General features: G+C 43.0%; 1 long non-coding RNA gene across 1 annotated transcript; it reads left to right on the top strand.

Annotated features, from left to right (window-relative positions):
* The first annotated feature begins 2,967 nt into the window (after positions 1–2,967).
* On the top strand, positions 2,968–20,443 carry LOC139437600 (uncharacterized). Its single transcript, XR_011647430.1, has 3 exons — positions 2,968–3,211; positions 4,725–5,030; positions 14,161–20,443. It is a non-coding gene; the product is annotated as an uncharacterized lncRNA (long non-coding RNA).
* The last annotated feature ends 831 nt before the right edge of the window (positions 20,444–21,274 follow it).

Genomic DNA, 21,274 nt, shown 5'->3' on the forward strand with positions numbered 1-21,274 from the left:
TGCTCTGTGCTTGGCTTGAAAGTCTTCATGCATAATGAGCTCCAACATCCCCTGCCAATCTAGCTGAGTGTGCCTTAACCCTTGCAGCGAGACTGCTTCCTCCACTCTCCTCCAAGTGCAGGGAACGGAATTGTCATTCCCTCCTCACCGGTGGTAGAGCATGGCTGGGCCCAGGCACCTGCCCACACCCTTTTATACCAGGATTCCCAGCAGCTCTGGAGTGGGTGCCCTGTGGGTTTTGCTTGTTTTAACTTGCTTTGACACCCTTATGCCTCCACAGAGCATCAGGTCTATGTCTCTATCCTGAGGGGACGTAAAACTCATTTGTTTTGGAGAATTTCTGGGCTCATTTCCCAATGCCCAGGGAAGGCCCCAGCGCTAAAATCAGGGTGCCCCTGTTGGGTCATTTTGACCCTGATGGAAGTCCCTGGAAGTCTTCCAGGCAACTGTTGACAGGTGCCTTCCTCCTCCCACTCCTTAAAGGTGGCCAAATTGTTGCATTCATTCCGAATATAAAGAAAGGCCATTTTAATGTGCCACTTGTGCAAATGTATTCAAATGATCATTCCAATGATTTAACACTAAAAGGGTCAGCCTTCCTAGAGTAAATCTATTTTTTTTTTAGATGTGCCTGAGTGATTTCATTAGGTTGCAATGTTAAAGAGAAGTGTATACTGATGCATAACTTATACAAATGTATGCAAATGATTTGCCTGCTGCTTGTCTGGAAAGCCCCCAGAATGAAATTCTTTGGAGAGCCCCCCCGAATTCCACCACTGTATGTGGTTAGACGGTTATTATCATAAAGAAGAAATGGAACGCAAGCAGGGACACGATTATTATAAGGGCTGAAAAAGGAAAAAAAAGGGGGGGAGGGGAGGGTGGGGGAGGGAAGGGAAAAATCAACAAGAGAGCCCTGAGATTCCGCAGAGCAGGGTCTCAAACCCAGGCTGGGGCTGGCAGGAGCTCTGCGAGGCTTCAGCCGCGTCCCCCGTCGAGCTGGATTTGCAGCAGTCATCCTGGTGCACGGAATACAAATCAGCTCTCAACTTTTGAACCCCTTTCGGTAGGAAAAGAAAAAAAAAAATTACACAACGAAGAAGCCAATTCCAGATGCCAGTTGAGCACTGATTTTACTTTCTTTGCGGCGGGGGAGGGAGATGGGGAGAAGGAGCCATAAAAGCTAGCAGGGCCACCGCTCCATCCTGCACAGCGTTGCCAGCTTTTGGGGGTGCGTTTGGCTCTGGGATTACACACCGAGAAAAAGGCACAGACCACGTGGCATCCAACACACCCCCTCTCTGAGGAAAGCTACACCTTTGTATTTTATTTTATTTTATTTTTAAGTTCTATAATAACCTCATTGTAAGGAGCTCAAGCCAATGTAGGTATTTAAGAGACAAGATTTTTGGGGGAAAACATTTCCCTTTCCTTCTCACCCCTCTTCCAGGCCATGAGAATCTCTTCCTGAGCTTCCCACTTCCTCCCGATACGATGGTGAAAGAGAGAAGGAAAAGAAAGCATGGCGTGTTGGGCTGGGAAGGAACTTGGAGAAGGTTCTTTGCAGATCTGCACGTTTGGGGAGGGAAAGCTACTCGAGTGCCCTTTGGGGCCTTCCTGGCTCATCTCAGCACAGCAAGAGATGGGGAGAGCTGGAGACACCTGGCCTGTGTGCCAAGGCCGGAGCAGCTTGATGGGCCGCAGGGTTACATCATTTAGGGTTACACCGGGTCACAGTGCTGAATTCATGGCCAGCTGGGATGTAGACCAAGGTCTCTTCAATTAAGTCAACACCTATTAATTGAATACTCGCTCTGAGCTGCCCGTTGGTCTCTTGAGCCCAGGGCCCTACCTGTACCTCTTGCTATTTTTCGCTTTAGCTCTCTGCTCTAGAATTTGCCTGTTGTCTGCCTAGACATGAGGGGATTATTAATTATTGATGGAGTCCAGAATCTGGGCCTGCTGCCATTACATCGACTGTTGCAGACCTCGTGCGTTCGCGTACACACGTCCTGTGGCTAGAAACTCCCTTCTCCCTTTCTTCACCTGGCTACCTCCTGGTCAACATTTAAGAAGCAAAATTCTGCTCCTGTGGGAAGGCCCCGTACCCTCTTCTCACCCCTTCCTCTGCCCCTATGCTTTAGATCCTCTTGTGTTTTGTGTGTGCATTTTTCACTGACCGTAAGCTCCTTAACAGAGTATGTTTCTTATTCTCACCTGTATTGCAAGTGCCTAACACAATGAGGGTCATAACGATGACAATAATTAGCATTTATTTAGTACCTACTATGTACTCAATACTTTATTGATATTACCTTTAATTCTTACCATAAACCTACTCCGTGGGGGTATGTTCTCCATTTTATAGATGGTGCCTGGGCGCCAGCGGGGTTATTTAAAACCTCACACTTGGTTAGTGGCTTATCTGGGATTTGAACTCATTCAGCAAACATGTATTGAGCACCTACTGTGTGATGGTTGTTATGTGTACAGTAATGAACAAAGCAGGGCTATTTGAATTGACAACCCTTTCAGTGATGCCAAACTGCCTTCTTACCCTTTTTAATCTAGATATTTACATGCTGCTAGTTCAAGGATATGCACTACCTTCCGACCTCTTAAACTTAGATGGGTGACCTTCTCACTGAGTCACATGGCCGAATGGAAGAAGGTCGTATCAGGCTTGGCCTGGGCTTGAAGCATGGGAGGAGAAGAAATCATTGAAGGGAGTTTCATTGTTTCCGAATGTGAGAGGAGAATTATAACCCAGACTACCCGAAATGCGCTTCCTCCTGTACCCAGACCCCCACTTCTCGCCCACAGGCTCTGGACCCCTGTGTCTGCAGCACGGAGCCCATGATGTACCCTGGGTGTGGGCACGTCACTGCGCATCGGGCTGACACAGAGCTCACAGAGGCTCCCCCTCCCCTGATGCCAGGGCCTGGCCAGGAACGTGATGCGGCCGCTGAGCCTTGAGACACCGCCACCTGTTTTAGAGCCACTGAGATCATTTGTCATGCAGGAGGAAGACACAACCTCAGAGGTGAGGGATCTTGCATCAGCCTTAGCACAGCCGCCTGTGAGAGGTGCCGTGAGGACGCCAGCCTTGGAAACCTGAGCCTTAAAGAGGAATTTATAATGAAAAATGACTCAGTTGGGGAATTACATCAAACAGATGATTCAGACGGAGACCATAAACTCTGATATTCCGGTAAGCTGGGCCCAGCAATTGCTAAAGCTAATGCACTCTGCTTTTGATTTGGGTCTGAGACATCTAACAGGCCCCAAGGCATGCTGGGAGCCATAATGGCTATTAGGGAAAATTACTCAGGGTAATCCAGGAAGTCTGAGGCCAGACACACTGCAGAGAGGGACATGTGGGTGAAGAGGCAGCGGGGGTCAGGCAGCACAGTGGTATGAGGGCTCCATTTGCTAGTGAGGGCCTTGTTAAAAATGGGGTCCTTCTTATCTGGCCTCGGAGGGGGGGATTTTTCCAGCGGATTCAGGGAAATGTCCCTGGGCATGTGCTAGGCAACCTTTAAACGTTGTGGTATAAATACGTTTGGAGCATGAAAGCCAAAAGCAACTGGGAAAGGAAAGTAGCAGCAGGTCAGCTTGCTAAGTAAGAGCAGAGACCGCTTGCTCTGTCCACACTGTGCCTCGGGAGCGCTGGCGCGTCAGTGCTGTGCGCGGTCCCTGCGGGGCTGTGGGTGGCGGGGCTGTGGGTGACGTGCGGTGGGACACGAGGGAGCGGGGGCTGGCGGGAAGGCCTTCAGAGGGGCGGCTTCAAGAGATGTGTGGGAGTTTGCCTGGCAGAGAAGGATGGGGTGGGCGTGCGGGCTCCTGGGACAGAGAACAGCCTTTGTGATGGCTCAGAAGAAGGAGAAAATGTGGCATGCCTGAGCAATAGGGAGCCGGAGCTTTCCTGTTGGTGTGTGAGCGTGAGCGAGCATGTGGCAAGAGCAGGAGCCACACGGGGGGTTGGGGTGCAGCTAGGAAGGCGCTTAGGGTCAGGTCGGAAGTTGTCCTTTAGGCACTAGGGAGGCACAGTGGCCAGTGAAGTATAGCTGTGAAATAAAATTCAAGCTACAGGAGCAGACGGGGCTTAAGTGGTTGAGCGCCCGGCTCCTACAAGGGAGGCCCCGGGTTTGCCTCCTGCTGCTTCCTAAAAAAAAACACAAACAACAAGCAAAAGAAAAGGAAAAAAACCAGTTCAGGGGAGACAATGGGGCTCAGTGGTTGAGCACCAGCTTGTCACATACCAGGTCCTGGGTTTAGTCCCTGGCCCCTGGTACCTAAACAACAAAAGATAAAAAGATTCAAGCTACAAAAAAATCACACTAGCAGGTGTCTGAAAGGGAAATGAAAAAGAGAGTGACTTTTGGATGACGCCTGATGGTTCACGAAGCTCCGTCAACTCCGTTATTTCGTTCTGTTCCTCACGATAACCTCTAAAAGTAGAGGCAGTAACCATTAACAGGATTGTCAGAAAGGCTGGAGGCTCAGGAAGGGGGTGCTATGCCCAGGGTCACACAGCTTGGGTGAGACAGATCCAGAGCTGTAACTGGGCTCTTCTGACTTAACTTTGCCTTTTTCTATGGAACCATTTTACTAAGTTAAACAAAAACAGTTTTCCACTTACTCATTCAGGTTCATTTCCCAGAAATAGAGGGTTTCACTGGCATGGACCACCAGGTGCTAATGAGAGGTCACTTTATTTTCAGGATGCTGGTGACATCTTAAATCTTTCTGGAGTGTTTGGGTTTATGTCGTACGAATGGCGCCGTGGGGACTGGTGGAGGAAATCCTACAGCAGAGTCAAGAGACCCGAGTTCTAGTCTTGATGCTATCTTCAACCCACGGTGGGACCACAAGCAAGTGCCTGGCATTACTGAAACCGTGGTCACGTTCGTCGTGGCGCCCGTTTCCTCCCAGCACCCTAGCACCAAGCCTCCAGCAGGAGCTCAAGATGTCAAAGCGGGCAGCAGCCTGGGACTCAAGACGCTGAGGTGACCAGGAGCAACAGCTTTGTGAGTGCACGGGAGGAAACCGGTGGCCCCAATGTGCTGGAAGACAGGCTGTGGGCTCCCAGTTTTACGTTTGGGCTGAACCCGGGAAATACTATTTTTCACATTAGTGTGACCGCATCTCCTCCTTCCAGGTGGTTAGGTCTGTGTAAGACAGCCATTCAGATACAAAGCTAGGTCAGTGCTTCACACACAGTAGGGCCTCAAAATAGCGGTGACGTCTCCCTGCTTCCTCTTCAGCTATTACATAAGCTCAAGGCTGCAAAGCTAATGCGCTTTAAACAAAAGATGGCTGTAGTATTTTTGGCAGTGTAAAATAAGCAGATTTCAAGCTGACGTTCAGAAATGTAGCATAGCATTGTACCAGGGGAACAAGAGATAGGGGAACAATTTAACCCAAACAAGATTTGACAATCACAGCAATTATGGAGTCTGAACAATACCCTACAGGATGTTAATTGTGGGTAGGAGATGTTCCCTTCTGATTGCTAACAACCTAGTCAACGCTTTCCTGGTTATTCTGAAGAATTTAAGGGAAGTGGAGTTAGTCGTGACCGTGGCTGAGATAATGTGGTAGGTTTGGGGGATGTTCATACCAGGACCTACTCTTCAGTAGGATTAAATAAAACAATACATCTCAGGAGTTTATACAATACGTGAACCATGGAAAATGCTCACGCCATTCAATATTGCTATAAATAATTATTGCACCTATCATTATTGTTTTCCTTTTTGGTTTCAATGGAAATCTCAATTGCCTTGTCTGCTCTTACTCCCTAGAATATTGCTACTTAGTGACCTTCTCATATTCAATTGTCTTTTCCTAGCCTGTCACATAAGTTAATTGTTCCTCATCCAGTGCCTGAAATTCCATGTCCTCTATTGAGCCTTCCCTGGGCAATTCATTTTCCAAGATCTACCTCTTTTGTAAAGGAGTTCCTATTTTTTCCCATCTCCTCCTCTCTCCTTTGTTTGTATTATTCATTCAGGTATCCCAGTCCATTCATTTCACAAATGCCCATTGATCCCCTTTTATGTCCCAGAAACTGTTCTAGGCACTGATCATATAGGAATGAACAAAACACACAACACACACAGACAGACACACAATTCACTGCCTCCATGGAACCAGCATTCCATTGGAGAAAGATATAAAATACACAAAATAGATAAGTAAAATATATTTTATATTACATGGTAATAAGAATTAAGGAGCAAATTTTAAATAAGGACAGGGCATAGGGAGTGTGGTCAATAGTAGCCTTATTAGAAGATAGCATTTGAATAAAGACTTAGAGGAGGTGAATGGATAAGCCATGTAGATGTCTGGAGGACGTGTGTACAGTAAGTGCAAACGTCCTGAGGCAGAGGCATGCTTGGTGACTGAGGAATAGTTAGGGCCAGCATAGCTGTAGTGAAATGAGAGAGAGTAGTGAAATGTAAGGTCAGAATGGTAACAAAGAGACCGGATCATGCAGAACCTTCTAGGTCATTTTAAGGACTTTGACTTGAGTGAGATGGAGAGCCTCTGTTTGGAGCAGAGGGATGATGAAGACTTTGGTTTGATTAGATATAGTATTCAGAGTAGTTAACACTATTATCTCAGTGGCTTAATGACAAACGTCTATTTGGGGCTCACATGGCACAGTCTGCTCTGAGGCCCTCCAGGTGCTGACCCAGAGATCCAGGCTGTAGTCAGACCATGGAGACGTAGGGCCTCAGAGTTACCTCAGCAAGAGAAGAGTGATGGTGGAGAAGGCACAGGACTATTCACGCTTGGGACCAGAAGTGCCACCTCACTTGTCTTCATGGGCCATTGGTGAGAATGTCACATGGCCCCTACCCAAATGCAAGGGAGGCTGGGAAATGTAGTTCTCCTGTGTGCCTGGTAGAAGAAACAATTTGGTGAATGCATAGTATTGTCCGACATGATAGGAAAACTCTAGTCATCTTATGACTAGAAGGAGGGTCAATCCTTCTATCAAAGTGTGCTTAATCTGTCTTCTGCATTCCCATCATTCCAGTGTTGGAGAGAGCCTTCATGTCTCCTATGTTTTCTTTTGAAACAAACAGAATGGCTGCATCAAGTAAACCTTGTATAGTCTCTAATATGGCCAATTTTTAAAAGCTGTGACAAGTAAACGAAGTAAGTATCACTGAGGTTCCCTCTCTCCTAAGAAAGAAATTGGAGTACAGAGAGTTTGACTGACTTGCCGAAAGACATACAGCTAATAAAAGGCAAAACCAAGACTCAGCTCCATGTCTGCCTGACTCTTCATGTTTTACAAACATCAGCCATCAACCAATGACAATAGTTAATGATTTCTACCAGTGTGGGACAAATAAGAAAATATAGACAAGTTGCATCTTTTTCATAAAGGCATTTGATTATATTTCATTGAAAGGGTTATTTTGAGATTATACCCTTTGTATCAGTCAGGGTTCACTAGGGAAACAGAATTAACAAGGGATATCTGTCAATAGTAAGAGATTTATCAGAGTCTCTCACACAGCAGTGGGGATGCACAAGCCCAGGTTCCCCAGCCAGGCTGCAACCAGGAGCTCCAATGAAAGTTCAGTGAAGATTCTTGACGAGTTCTGGGAGATGTTGGCTGTCCAAAGATGAGCTGGGAAATTCTCTCTCAATGCTGAAATCTCTTCCCCTTTTAAGGGATTCAACTGATTGGGTTAAGTGTCACTCACTGCAGATGTCAATTTCCCTGACTGATGTAATTATAACCAGTTATCTAAGATTTACCACTGCAGTAAAGTCAATGGTGACTAAAGTCCATAAATGCTCTTGTATTACAGTTAGCCCAGTGCTTGCTTGATCAAACAACTGGGCACAATTACCTGGCTGAGTTGACACAATAGCCTAACCATCACACCCTTCCTATTTTTTTTTTTGGGGGGGGGAGGATAAATTGTTCTTTTTTTGTGAAAAGATTATGAAGGTAGATTCTATTTTTAATGCCCGTATGCAGTGATATAAAGCATTGTCAGCACTGTATTGTTTCTCATTTTTTAAAACAACCCATTCATTCAACAAATATTTGAGAGTCTGTTACTTGCCAGACACTGTGCTAGATGTTCAATAATCTCCTGCCTGTTGCCTGGAACCTTTTCATTACTTGAGTTATTCTTGTTAATAACAGATTCTTATAGGAGTATACTCTTGCTTAAGTTTCTGGGTATACAATTCTGTGATTTGATAGTGATAAGTAATACCATTTTTAAATGATAAAAATGGGGGAAGCTCTAGCTATTTGACTGATTTTAGAAATGGAAACATTTAGGGGAAGCCCAATCTGTATCATTCTCTTCCTGCACTGGTTCATCTTAAGTGGCTATAGGGCTCTTGTAAGTTTCCTCCTGCTGCTGGAGGACGATTTAGAGTTACATTCATCCCATCGTCTAAATTGTTGGATCCAGTCAGTCACTGCTGTGGGAAAGCTGGTTACCATAATGAAGGAGATGTAATTCCTTCTGTCAAAACACTCAGATTCTAAGAGTCAGGGTCACTGCTGTCACTCTAGGTTTCTAGAAGAGAGGGGAAAGAAGGGACACATGCCCTTTCAAGAAGCAGTCACAGGGATGGAAGGTCACAAGCTTTGAAGAAGTCAGATTTTGAGTGAATCCAAGAATGCCCTATCCTAGTGTGGGACATTAGCAGATACTTAATCTCTTCAAATCTCAGTTTTGTCATGTTAAGAGGGAACAATAACATTGGCTTAATTAGGCAAAGTTAACTGCTATTAAAAAACCCCAAATATCATAAATGTAATTCTTGCTTACCACAGTCTTCTGCAAGTGTTCCTGGTTGGTGAATGGTCTCCCATATGGTGATCTGGGGACAAAGGCTTCCATCTAGTGGCTCTGCCATATCCTAGGGTCTCAGTGAAGTCCCACCCTCTTCTTAAAAGCCCCTGCTTAGAGTTAATACAGAGCACCTCTGCTTACTTTCCACTGGCAAGAATTAGTCATATCATGTCCATCCCATCATGAATAGAAAGAATAACCGTGGGATATGCCACAAGTTAGCTCAGTATAAGTGGTAACTGCTATTCTTTTTAAAATTTCCTTTTCAATCTCCTTCATTTACTAAATGCATATTTTAAAAATAAATACCATAAATCCCCCAAACCTTAGTTTCCTCATGGATAAATATTGAGAGAGTAATGTTCATTTCAAAGGCTCGCTTTAAGGATTAAATGACATAATATATGGAAAGTACTGCCGTAGAAGAGGTTCTCAATAAATACTCCCTTTCTTATGGTTAAGGTTGCTGCAATGGGACATCAGCGATGCCTGAGTTTTCTTCTGTCCCCTCTAGTTGTTCAGAGCCTGGTAGGAGTCCCTTTTAAGATCTCTAAATTGAGAGGAATAAGTCTCAAGTCTGTTCTTATCTCCTTTTACTAGCTAAGCACTCTACCATGCTAGAAAAAAGACAAATACAACTCTCTCTCTGAATACATATTTTCTGTTAACTTGTCCATGTTGGAGATTTGAAACAGAGTCAGAGACAGATGAATTACCACACATAGCTAGTAAGAGTCCATAGCTAGTACATAGAATTATAATACTGTAACTGCTATGAGTACTTTAGCATAAAGTGTCCAGTCAAATTCTGGGTGGAAAAACCAAGATATAAATGGTGAATATTATCGAAACACACAGTTTGTTGAAGGAGTTAATTCTGAATGCACAGAGCAGAGCACAACTGAAAAGAGAGACAGACTTCGCCTCCTTCAATAGGAGCTGATCCCTAATGGGGATACATTTCTCCTTCTACCATTTTCTCATGCCACCGACTTCTTACTAATCCATACAGAGGAGTTGATGAGAATGTTAATAAGGGCTAATGTGGGATATATGCACATCACATCCATCTCTGTCCTCTTCAGAAAGGCCATCCCAAAGCACATACATATCTGTTATTGACCAACGCACCAGCTCTGATCCATTGCAGCATTTGAGTCTGTAAACTGGGAAAGGGCTTACCATTTGCATTAGCTAAACAGAAGGCTATATGGTGTGTTAACAGGTCACGGATGAACAAACACCAAAACACCAGGGGACACCGTGGTGGGAGTGAGAATGATGAAATCAGAGTGAAGGGGGCCCGGTTCTGCCACTCCTTGCACACGGGCCACTCATCTTTGGAGAGTGCATGGCCCTAAGGTTGCCCAGAGTGACCCTGATATCTTGGGATGCCCACCTGGCTGATCTAAACCTTGTGTGGACTCGCAGAATCCCAGGGCCCGGCGAGGTATTTTTAAAGTCGTGTTTATTGATGTGTAATTTATAGACACCAAAATGCACTCTATTGAGTGTTCAGTCCTGTGAGTTTTTGTAAACATGTATGGTCATGTAACCACCACCACGATCTGGAGGTAGAACATTTCCTTCACCCCAAATTTCCCCCACACTCATTGTAGCCAACTCGGCCCTCCACCTCCAGCCCTTTGCAACCGCTGATCTGTTTCCTGTCCCTGCAGTTTTGCCTTTTCCAGAATGTGAGATAAATGGGATCACACAGCATGTGTCCTTTTGTTGGGCTTTTTTCGTCTGGCGTTCATCTGCTTTGTTGTGCATATCAGTGGTATGGCCCCTTTGATCGTGGAGGCTGAGTCCATTGTATGAATGTAGCACGGTGTGTTTTTCTGTTCACCAGTTCGTGTATGTTTGAATTTTTTCCAGTTTTGGGCTAGACAGGAACTTGAAGGTCATCTAATTCAGACACAATCTGATGCTTGAATCCCTTCTATCATATCTTGTGCAAGTGGCTCTACAGTACTTACCTTAAGGCATTGTTCTGATAATGATCGGTTAATTGATGCAAAACACATGGAAGGGTTCCTGCGACATAGTAAGTGCAATATATATGTTAGTATTGCTGAAGAACAATGTAGCATAGTGGTGACCAGAGACTGCCACCATCTTTGCCTGCACCTACCACTTACTGGCTGTACGCTCTTGACATCTCGGTGCCCCGGCTGCTTCGTCTGCAAAATAAGGATGAAAATAATAGTGCCTCCCTCACAGGGTTCATATCAGGCTTAAATAGGCTGATTCATGGAAAATACTTAGAGCACATCTAGTCATCTATTTAGATGTTTTATTATTATTATTCTTAGCTTAACTTTCTAGGGCTTAATTTACTTCTCTTTAAAGTGGGATTGTCAATAAAGATAAAAAAGTAATGGTTGTACAGGACTTTGCATGGCACCTGGAACTTAACTAGTACTCAACAAATCTCAACTCTTGTTACTATTGGTTTTCCTCCAGGAAAACAAGTGGGAGCCCAGTTGACAATGTGGGGGCACCACATGTAGCACGGCGAGAGTCACCAGTGCCATTTAATCTGAGTCCCTGGAGGAGGGACTGAAGCTCCTTAAATAAGGATGAGGGGCAGGGCAGGAGCCTGACAGAGCCATCTCTGCGGGTCTGGTTGGAAGGAGTTGGGGAAGGCAGATGCTGGGGAAATGACTAGGCGCTAATGATTGCTGTCCCTCCTCTAGTTGCCTCATGGCTTATCCATCACCCCTTAAAGGTTAGAGCAGAAGCAGTGTGAGTGCTGCAGATGGAACAGAATCTGTGAGTGCTGCAGATGGAACAGAAACCGTGTGAGTGCTGCAGATGGGCTCTGACCAGCTTGTCTGAGAACAGCTCTCCAGGATGCCTGGGATGAAAACGTGAAAGCATCCCCTTCTTTGATCAGCAAGACGCAGACAGATGCTTCAGAGCTGCCAGCCCTCTGGGCGGAAGACAGCTTAGTACTAGAAGGTGAGGCCCAAGCGGTAAGGAGCAGCCTAACAGAATATATTGTACCAGGCTCAGAATTTGTACATTCTCATTGGCAAAGCATTTTCATTCTGGGAGGTGGAAAACAGACACTAACTTTTTTTTTCCCACAGAGAGAAGATTCACTCCAACAACCAATTAACCAACCAATAAACAAACACAAATTCCACATGCTAAACACTGGGTAAGCCCAGGAACACTTGCACTTTGTGTCTGGCATAAAGTTTTCATGACACCTACCCACCCCACCACCTCCTGCCCCAGCATGAAATCCATCTTTCCTTCTTTTTATTCTGGCCTTTCAGAAACATGCAGGATTCATTAAAAAATCTTTTTATAAATGTCTACTTGGCAGGGTCTTTGTAAATCATTTGGCTATTCCAGGAGTACAATAAATGCCAGGCGGCAAATGTTTCATCTAGGATCTTCTCAAATGGTGATGGCTATTTGGATGTCTGGAGTAGCTTCCTCGGGGAATAACTGCTGACAATCCTCAAGGGTAGAGAGGGAGTAGATGCAGACCAAGCGTAACCACTGCTGCCCCAGGAGGGTGGATTGTAGGCAGGCTCTTCACTAGGGTTATCCTTCTGTAGGCACCTCAGCGGTCTCCCTAGCACTGATTAAGTCTTGCATTCACGTTTGCAAAATATCTGGCTTCCAAGATTTGGGGCCATGGCCAAAATGAAATTGGTACAATGATGCTGAGTGATCAAGCAGCTCAGTTCTAGGACAGGGGCAGGAGTAGAGGGGCTGAGGCTGAGGGAGCTCACAGCAGAAGAAGGCAAAGTACTAGGGTGGGGGGATGGCTTGTCACCGTGGGCCTTGGCTTCTGAATTGACTTTCATCTCTGGCTCACTGCGAAGGGTGGAATCCAGATGCCTGGAGATGTAAGGCCAGCTCTGCAGTTGCCTTTGGTTTCTATAAAAGCTCGGAAGGTGGTACCTGGTAGGACGTAAGCTCTAGTACCTAAGAGGCACCTAATTTAGAATTTGATAAGAACATTCCAAACTCAAAGTCGTTAAAAAAGATATTCTCTCTTCTTTTTCCTCTTTTCTCCTCTCCCTCTGCTTTAGCATCTCTCTCTTAATTTAGACAGACCCACACTGTTGCGTAGTATGGGCCGAGGAAGGTGGGGTAGTTGTTGCAGATAGTAGGTGTTTCATCAGGACACTTTTTTAGTAGCTTCAGTGGTGGTCTCAGGACATCTTATTGTTTTCTTGCTTAAACTCTTTAGTATTTTCTCTCAGGCCAGACTTAAAGGTAAATTAATGCAATGTCTGGATGGATTAATTGGTCATGTGGCTGGTTATGAATTAATTCATCAATCCATTTGTTTAACAAACATTAACACCTTCTATGCTTGTTAGCTCTTCCAGATACTGGAAATACAGAGTGAATGGAATAGTGCCTGTTCTCAGTAGTTTACACATCCAAGGAGAATGACACTGGCATCTCCTGATGGCATCTTGCTCCTTGAGAATACCTTAGAAAGCCTGCTGGCACTCCTCTGGGCAGTTGTTTTTTTTTTTTTTTTTAAAGATATATTTTTATTTATTTCTCTCCCCTTTCCCCCACCCCAGTTGTCTGCTCTCTGTGTCCATTCGCTGTGTGCTCTTCTGTGACTGCTTCCATCCTTATCAGCGGCACTGAGAATCTGTGTTTCTTTTTGTTGCATCATCTTGTTGTGTCAGCTCTCCATGTGGGCGGTGCCATTCCTGGGCAGGCTGCACTTTCTTTCGCGCTGGGCGGCTCTCCTCATGGGAGGCACTCTTTGAGTGTGGGGCTCCCCTATGCGGGGGACACCCCTGCGTGGCAGGGCATTCTTTGTGTGCATCAGCACTGCACATGGGCAGCTGCACACGGGTCAAGGAGGCCTGGGGTCTGAACCGCAGACCTCCCACGTGCTAGGCGGATGCCCTATCCATTGGGCCAAGTCTGCTTCTCCCTCTGGGCAGTTCTAAGGGGGATGACTGCCTTAGCTATGTAAACCGGCTCCTTCCTGAGGGACTCCAGGGGAGCAGTCATGCCGCACACTCACAACAAAGCTTCAAGGAAAGCCAACTCTTCTAATTATAATTTTCAAGTATTCATGGCATCCTCAAAACTTTGATAAAGAATCTGGAGAAAACATACTGCATAAGGTCAGTTCACCTGTGTAGCACACTCTGTGGACTGCTTTTCCAATGTCTTTTCCTCCCTTCTCTTTCCTAGCACAGCCCTTATTTTTTCTCTATGTGTCCATGTGCTACAGGCCCTTTTTTCCCAATCAAGGAGTGAATCAGGGTATCACTTCCTCCCCCTTGTCACTTCCATTATCTTCTTTGTCTAGAATTACAACAGGAGCCTTGAGGTGAAGCAGCCCTCTTGCAACCATCAGGTGATCATGGAGTTGAAAACCACTTGCCAAGGTTGTTGGAACAGGAAGAGAGGAAGAACAAGGAATACTGAATCAATCGGGGGACCCTGAATTGCAGAGAACACTGCACCAGCCTAGATGGATTCTCTCTGGATCTCCTCAGAGTATGGATAATAAAACTCTATCTAATATACTACTCTCAATTTACCTTACAGGCGTCCAACTCAACCAACCCCTTTAGAGACAGTGTTACTTGAATTATGAAAACGTGCCAAACATACCTCTAGAGTCCATCCCATCTAATGAGGGCCTCAGAATAGCTCAAAATAACATGCTGGCAAATAATCCTTAATTACAAGATTTTGGCTGTTTAACTACAAAGATATACTCATAAATCCAGGTACTGATATTTAATTTATGGATGGTATCCTGTTTAGAAATGTAAACTCTGAAGGTAGAAAGCCAAGACTTGAATCCTAACTCAAGCATTTACGATCTGTGTGACCTTGTGCAAGGTCCTTAACTTTTATAAGGTCCTGTTTCCTGATGTATAAAGTGATGATGATAAAAATGTCCTTCCTGGTGGGGTTGTTGTGAGGATTAAATAAGATAATTAAGAAGTACTTAGAATAGTACCTGACATATATGTTTATTAGGAATATGATTATATTTAAGAAACATAATCACTCTTTCCTTTCTGTCCAGATGTTCTGCAAACTGCTACCAAAGTCCCGCCCCTGCAGTTTTTCACTTTTGTCTAGCTGATACAAAGACTAGTGTGTGTGCGCTATGCTGCTGATCACTTATGCGACTATGGGCAAATCAGAGTCAGCCTGGACCTCAATTTCCTTATCTTTAAAATGAGAACCTTGTACTAGATTGATTTCCAGGTCCTTCTCAGCTAGAAGGTCCTTTGATTTTATCATTCTCTGTATATAAATCCATTATAAAGAAAAATTGGTTTTAAGGAGGAAATTTTCCCTTACTACATAAAGATAAGTCACCGACATCCAGTTGCTCTCTTTTTAGCATACTTTTCCTTAAGTTTCCATTGGATGAGGAAAAGAGACCAAATTTGCATGAATTTTGTCCAGAAAATACATCAGCTAGCTCTGTTTGAGGATATTTTCACAAAAAGCAGAGTCCTGGAGTTTCCTTTTCCCATTTGGGCTCTCCAGATGCTGTCATGTGTCACGATGTGACTTTAATCTGGTGGTAATAGCTTTACCCGCCTTGGGAGGATGGTGGTCATCCTTCACTGCCTCTTGGGCTGCTGACTAGTTGACTTCATTTTGCTGTCTGACTTTCTGAATTGCAGAGTGATTTTTCAACATTCTGTGGATCAAACTACCAGTCTGTGGGCTTTAGTACCAGAGGATTTTTTAAGAAGTATCATGTTTTCTAGAACTCAGTTTTAGTGTCTGAGCAGTGGCCCTCTTTACCTCCAGCACTGCCCAAAGTGGCTTCCTCTTTGGCTGACTTCATGGTACGAAGGCACCAATAGCCTCACTTGTTACAAAACAATAACCCTTTGACTTTCTTTGGATTGGATGCTCTTGTTTTGTCTGGGTTTTAAATTCCTCCTCTGACGTGTGTCTTACAGTCAGTGACTAGGGAAATCATAAGCAGGTTGTAATTCACTCCTAATTGGGTTACTTTATGTGTCTCTCTGAAAGGATAGGACCTTCCCTAGTCTCATTTAAACCTTTCTATCAAGGGATTAGTGCACATGACTTCTACATGGAGTTCACTGATGTGTCACATCAATGTAGTCCCTATATTTGGTGAAAATTCTTGTTTGTATGTAAAAGTATGGATTTCGAGAGGGTAGAGTGGTCGTAACTTTCATCAGAGTACCTAAATAGTTTGTTCCCCCTCCCCTCACAACGCAGAACCATGGGAGTGTACTTCCCACATCTTATCAAATATAAGGTGTGTTCTACCATCTTGCTTGTCTGCTGGGATGTTGTCTTCATGGGAATGGGAAGGCGATCTGTATGAACTCTGAAGTGCAGCACTCACAAGTCAGAATTTGGCTGGAATGATTGTGCTGGGGGCATTGTTCTGAAGGGATAAATACATGTCCTGCTCACATGACTCAATGAGTCAAAGCATCCGTATTTCTTTCTCCGGTATTTCTTTCATATTTTAGAGATCACAAAGCAGCCTGAATATGTGTTATTTACCACAAGGAACTATTTATTTTTTGAACGAAGTACTTCTCATGATGGGATTGCATTTGGAGCAAAGTGACAGAAAATCTTAACAGTAGTTGAAAGGAGAGGCAGTGCATTGGTTCAGCATGCTGACTCTCTCAGGGACCCAGATCCCTTCCATTTTTCTGTTCTGCCATCTTTAGTGGCTGTCTGGTTTCTTCCTCACCACATCAGGGCTGCTTAAGGGCTCACATGCTGTTGGAAAATGCAGGTTGCTCCACACCTGACACCCAGTTCGGCAGTCTGGTTCCTTCGCCCATTTCTAGTAACTCCCTCATTTGACAGCTCTTCTTCTCCCTTGGAGTTTGGGCTGTTGCATTGCCACACCCTCTTCCTGGCCCAGTCCTAATCATCTGTAGAGCCTCAAGTTACCTACAACAGTCTGCTGGGATTAAGGCATCTGCTTCTAATTTCCATCTCCAACATTCAAATGCATGAGTCCTCCTGCCACCAGATTTCCCAGGTCCTTGATCTGGCAGTGAATTTTTTCTTTAGCAGTCCAGAGCTTGGAACTTGTCATCACCTTGAGTTCACCTGACTTCAAAGAATATGTATCAAAAATTCTATGACCACAATCGTTTTTGCTCTCTTCTCTTTATCCTTACTATTCCACAATTTCCACGAAATCTGCTCTTCTCATGCATCATAGCTTCTATTTCCTCAGCTTTTCCGGAACTCCTAGTCTCTCGAATATCCCACCTGCCTTCACAACCCTCTTTACCAAGCTTCAATCCCGAGCTTAACATTTTTAACTGCTACTGGTTTTCTTACCGTAGATAACCAGGCCCCTGAGAGGAACCATTACAAAATCCTGTTTAATCATCTCAGTTCTCAAATGCTGCTCAACAATTGTGTTATCCATCCCTCGGTAGTTTCCCCTCACATTTTCCATGGTGGTTATTTGGAATCTCTCCAAATCTTCTTTATTTTTAAATATTTTGTTGAAAAATACATGTAAATTAAAATGAACAGAAATATTATATATCACTGTAAGTATACAATGAAGTAGTGTGCAAAATGGGATGAAAATTTTAAATTGTTATACCTTTAAAAATTGCTTCAACACATGCTTTTTTTAAACAAATCAATTTATTGATACATATTAATAAAGCATACATCCTTCCAAAGTATATGATCAATTATATTTGGTATGGTAATTACATAGTTGTTCATTATCAGTTCAGTAATTTTTAGAGCATTTTTCATTATTCCAATAATACTAATAAACAAAAACCAAATAGACAAAATTCATCACCTCTAGCTACTATTCTATTTCCTTCTCTCTAGTATGTTTGTATTTATATTTTGTAAAAATAGTCTTGTATATGCAATACCACCCATATTTGTATTTTACCTGAGGTATCACTATATTTCTCCCAATGTTCTTTAAAAAATTAATATTCCAGATTCCTTCACTCTCAGACAATGGTCATGCCATCTACTGCACTGAGCAAGGGCAAAATCTTTCAACATTCTCCCCATATTAGAATTGCCTGTCCTGCCCACCTGCTCTTCTGGAAAAATCCCCCTGCCTTCCACTTGTGATTTCAGTTGATGGGAGTTGGGTCAGCAACCTGATGCACTGGGGACTAGCAAAGTGTAACAAGTTAAAGCTAGAAAAGATGTGTTGGCAGAGTATGCTGAGGATTCAAAATATAAGACATAAAAGGAAGTTACCAGTTTACTGTGAAAAACTTAGCTAAAAGGTCCAGTGACTTGGGGATTGAGCAAAATGAGTGAGGTCCGAAACCTGGGTGAGGAAAAGAGGATAAAAGACCAGCCTGGCAGAGGTCAAGTCACCATGCAAAGAAGATAGACAAAAGCTGGCTGGAGGCTTAACAGAGTGATCACAATTTGTTTAAAGGGGTAAACAACCTTCTAAATGTGTTCCCTGCCCATCTTCTGTGTTCAAAATCAGCCTATAGATTTCTAGTCAAGAGACTAAGGAGATCTGTTTGCATAATCATAATGAGTTTCAATTCATACTTTTACCCCAAGCATTTTTGCTTGGGTTCAGTTATAACACAATACGATGAAAGGCTTAAATAAATAAATAAAGAAAAAAACAATAGATGTTTACCTTTTCTGGGGGTCTGATCTACTGGTGCTAAATGTCCCTAAATGACCTAAGAGTGAAAAGGTTCAGAGAAATCACAGAGACTCAGAAAGGTTCTTCCCAGACAGAAAGGGGAAAAGATCAAAACAGTGAGGGGAAAACCTTTCTTTTTTTTCCTCTCTCCTTTATATCTGAGACCAATTCAGAATATCCATTTGGAGTATATAATAACCTATCCTCCTCTAGTACAGGCCATTAAGAAACTATGCTGAGATTCTGCCAGCTAGGCTGAATCTGCTGCTCAACTGTTCGTCAGTTTGCCCCGGGATCCCAAAGTTCCATGTTTCGTGAAGAGGGACCTTGACAGTGACACAGGAGAGACCCCTCCGTTGGAGCCTCCTGGCTCCTGCCCTGACGAAGGCTAGCTTGTTCAAATTGACTTGGGCTCCATCTTGGAACCTTTTCGTAATTTCCCTTTTCCCTAAGGACACTGGAATAAGTCTCTCTCTTTGAGCAAATGAAGTATTCTGATTAGAACACCCTTTTAGTTTCTTTCTCAACCTACTAACTTATTCTCCTTCCCTTCCTGTTTAGCCTTGTAGAGATAATCTTCTGCTCTGTGAGAAAGAAAAAATAAGGCTCTGAGATCTTTGACACCATAATTCTCTTTGGATGAGGCAGGAAACTCAGTGGCTACTTTGAACCCATTCGGTAAGCTTCCATTGAATAAATTACTGTCTTGGCAAAAAGGATTCTCTGATGGAACTTCAGAGGTAAAAAATCATGGCCTTTTCTTCAGCCTGATTACGATTATGGACATTGGGTGCTGGCCACATTTCTTAAGAGTTAAAACCTTGTTTCCTTGGAGGAAATAACTTATCTTAAACTTATGGACAAATCAGAGGAAGGTAAAGAGGAGAAAGGTTGCAAGACATTCAGGCATGGAAGAACAGTAGTTTTGTGTTTCTTCTTCAATTTTTAAACTTTATGTATTTTTTCTGATTATCTAAGTAGTATATCCTAACCAAAAAACATTTTAATATTATAGGAAAACATAAAAAAGGAAAGTAAAAAATATTCATCCTTTTCTGTCCACACACAAACACTGTATTATCATTTCCTATGTTTTATTTAAGTCTTTCTTATGTGAACTTTTCTTTATATCAAATCATATATGTAATTTTGTGCACTACTTTTTTGCCTCATATTTTATCACAGCATTTCTGCAAATAATTAAATATTTTTATAAAGTAGTTTAATGGTGATATAATATTACATAAAATCAAATTTCATCAAATGATATCCAAACAAGAGTTTACTTAGACAATCCCCTATTGCTGGCCATCATTTTTTCCCCCCAGAGAAGGAATCAGCATTTATAACTTGATGGCACAAATGACTACTAATTACAGTAGAACCAGTTTAATAAGAGTTTTCTCCTCACTTCTAACAGTAAATCAACTTTCTATTTCACACCTCCCCTCACTGAAGACATTCCAGTCGAAGGAATTTTAAGTTTGGGAAAGGACACATTTTTAACTGGATAATAGTAGGGAGTCTTGATATTCCATTCGACTGGAGTTTCCAATATCTGCAATTGACGAGAAGGCTTTTATTATCTAAAACTGTCCATAAAAATTATGGGATCTGTTCAAGATTTTATTTAGGGGTGGGAAAAAGTATTGAAGAGAGTATATTTGTAGGAAAGTGGTATAAAACAATGAAATTGCTTTCAGCTTGCAATGAGACCTGGTCCTTAAATAAATTGATATATACCAGACAACTTTGAGTCTAAACTCCTGTTTGTATTTTATTTTATTATCTCTGATAAAATATGAATATCTTAAAATGTTTTGATAAATACAGTGGCATTCTTTCCCAGAAAGATTGGACAAAAACATAGATCTACCAGAAGAATCTAGCACATGTAATCAATTTTACATGCTTTCCAAAAAGTGGTGATATATTAAAATGGGTATATTTTTGTTTTGGTAATATTTATTTATTAATGGGGATCAATTTTTTATGTCTTTATTAGGAATTTGCGTTTCCTTTTTTATGAAGGATAAATCTTGACAGCCAATAGCAAGAAGAAACACAACTTATTAGCAGCGTAGTGTTACTAAGTCAGGTAGTAGGTAAATGATCATGTTAAAAATAATGGCTAGCTTTATTTAGCTCTTACTGTGTGCTAGGCACTGTGATGAAGAGTTCTCTACCCATGCACCCAAGACAAGTCTCATAAAACTTCCTGATCCCAAGGCCTTCCAGAGGACATTTGTAAATATACAGCATGCAGTTCAGTCACTTAATTGGTAGCCGAAGCAGATTTCACTGCAACAATGAATGATGGTTAAGTATTTATGATGATCTCCTATGGATTTTGGACTCAAGAGTTCAATATGAGCTCTTACTCTTACCAGAATTTCCAGCCTGCTGGCTTCCCCTAAGAAATTTAGACTCAACACTTCAACATCACTCAGTGGAATTTCTGAAATTTCTAACCTCTGGCCAGCCCTACAGAATTTGGACATGCCAGCTCCCACAATTGCACAAATCAATTCCTTAAAATAAATCTCTCTATAGCTTCAGCTAGATCTATATTCTTTTTCTCTGAAGAACTCTGACTGATATAGTGATACCTCTTGGATGTTTGGTTCCATTAACTTGGAACAGGAATAGAAGAGAAAAAGAAAAAGAGAAAGAAGGATCAGGTTTTGTGGAGAAGATGATGACTTAAATGTGGGACTCGTTGATTTTCAGGTGTTCGTGAGATATCCAAGTGACTTGACATGTAGTCAGTTAAGCCTGGCAA

The sequence above is a fragment of the Dasypus novemcinctus genome, chromosome 25, assembly GCF_030445035.2.
Source record: "Dasypus novemcinctus isolate mDasNov1 chromosome 25, mDasNov1.1.hap2, whole genome shotgun sequence".
Classification (NCBI taxonomy): domain Eukaryota; kingdom Metazoa; phylum Chordata; class Mammalia; order Cingulata; family Dasypodidae; genus Dasypus; species Dasypus novemcinctus.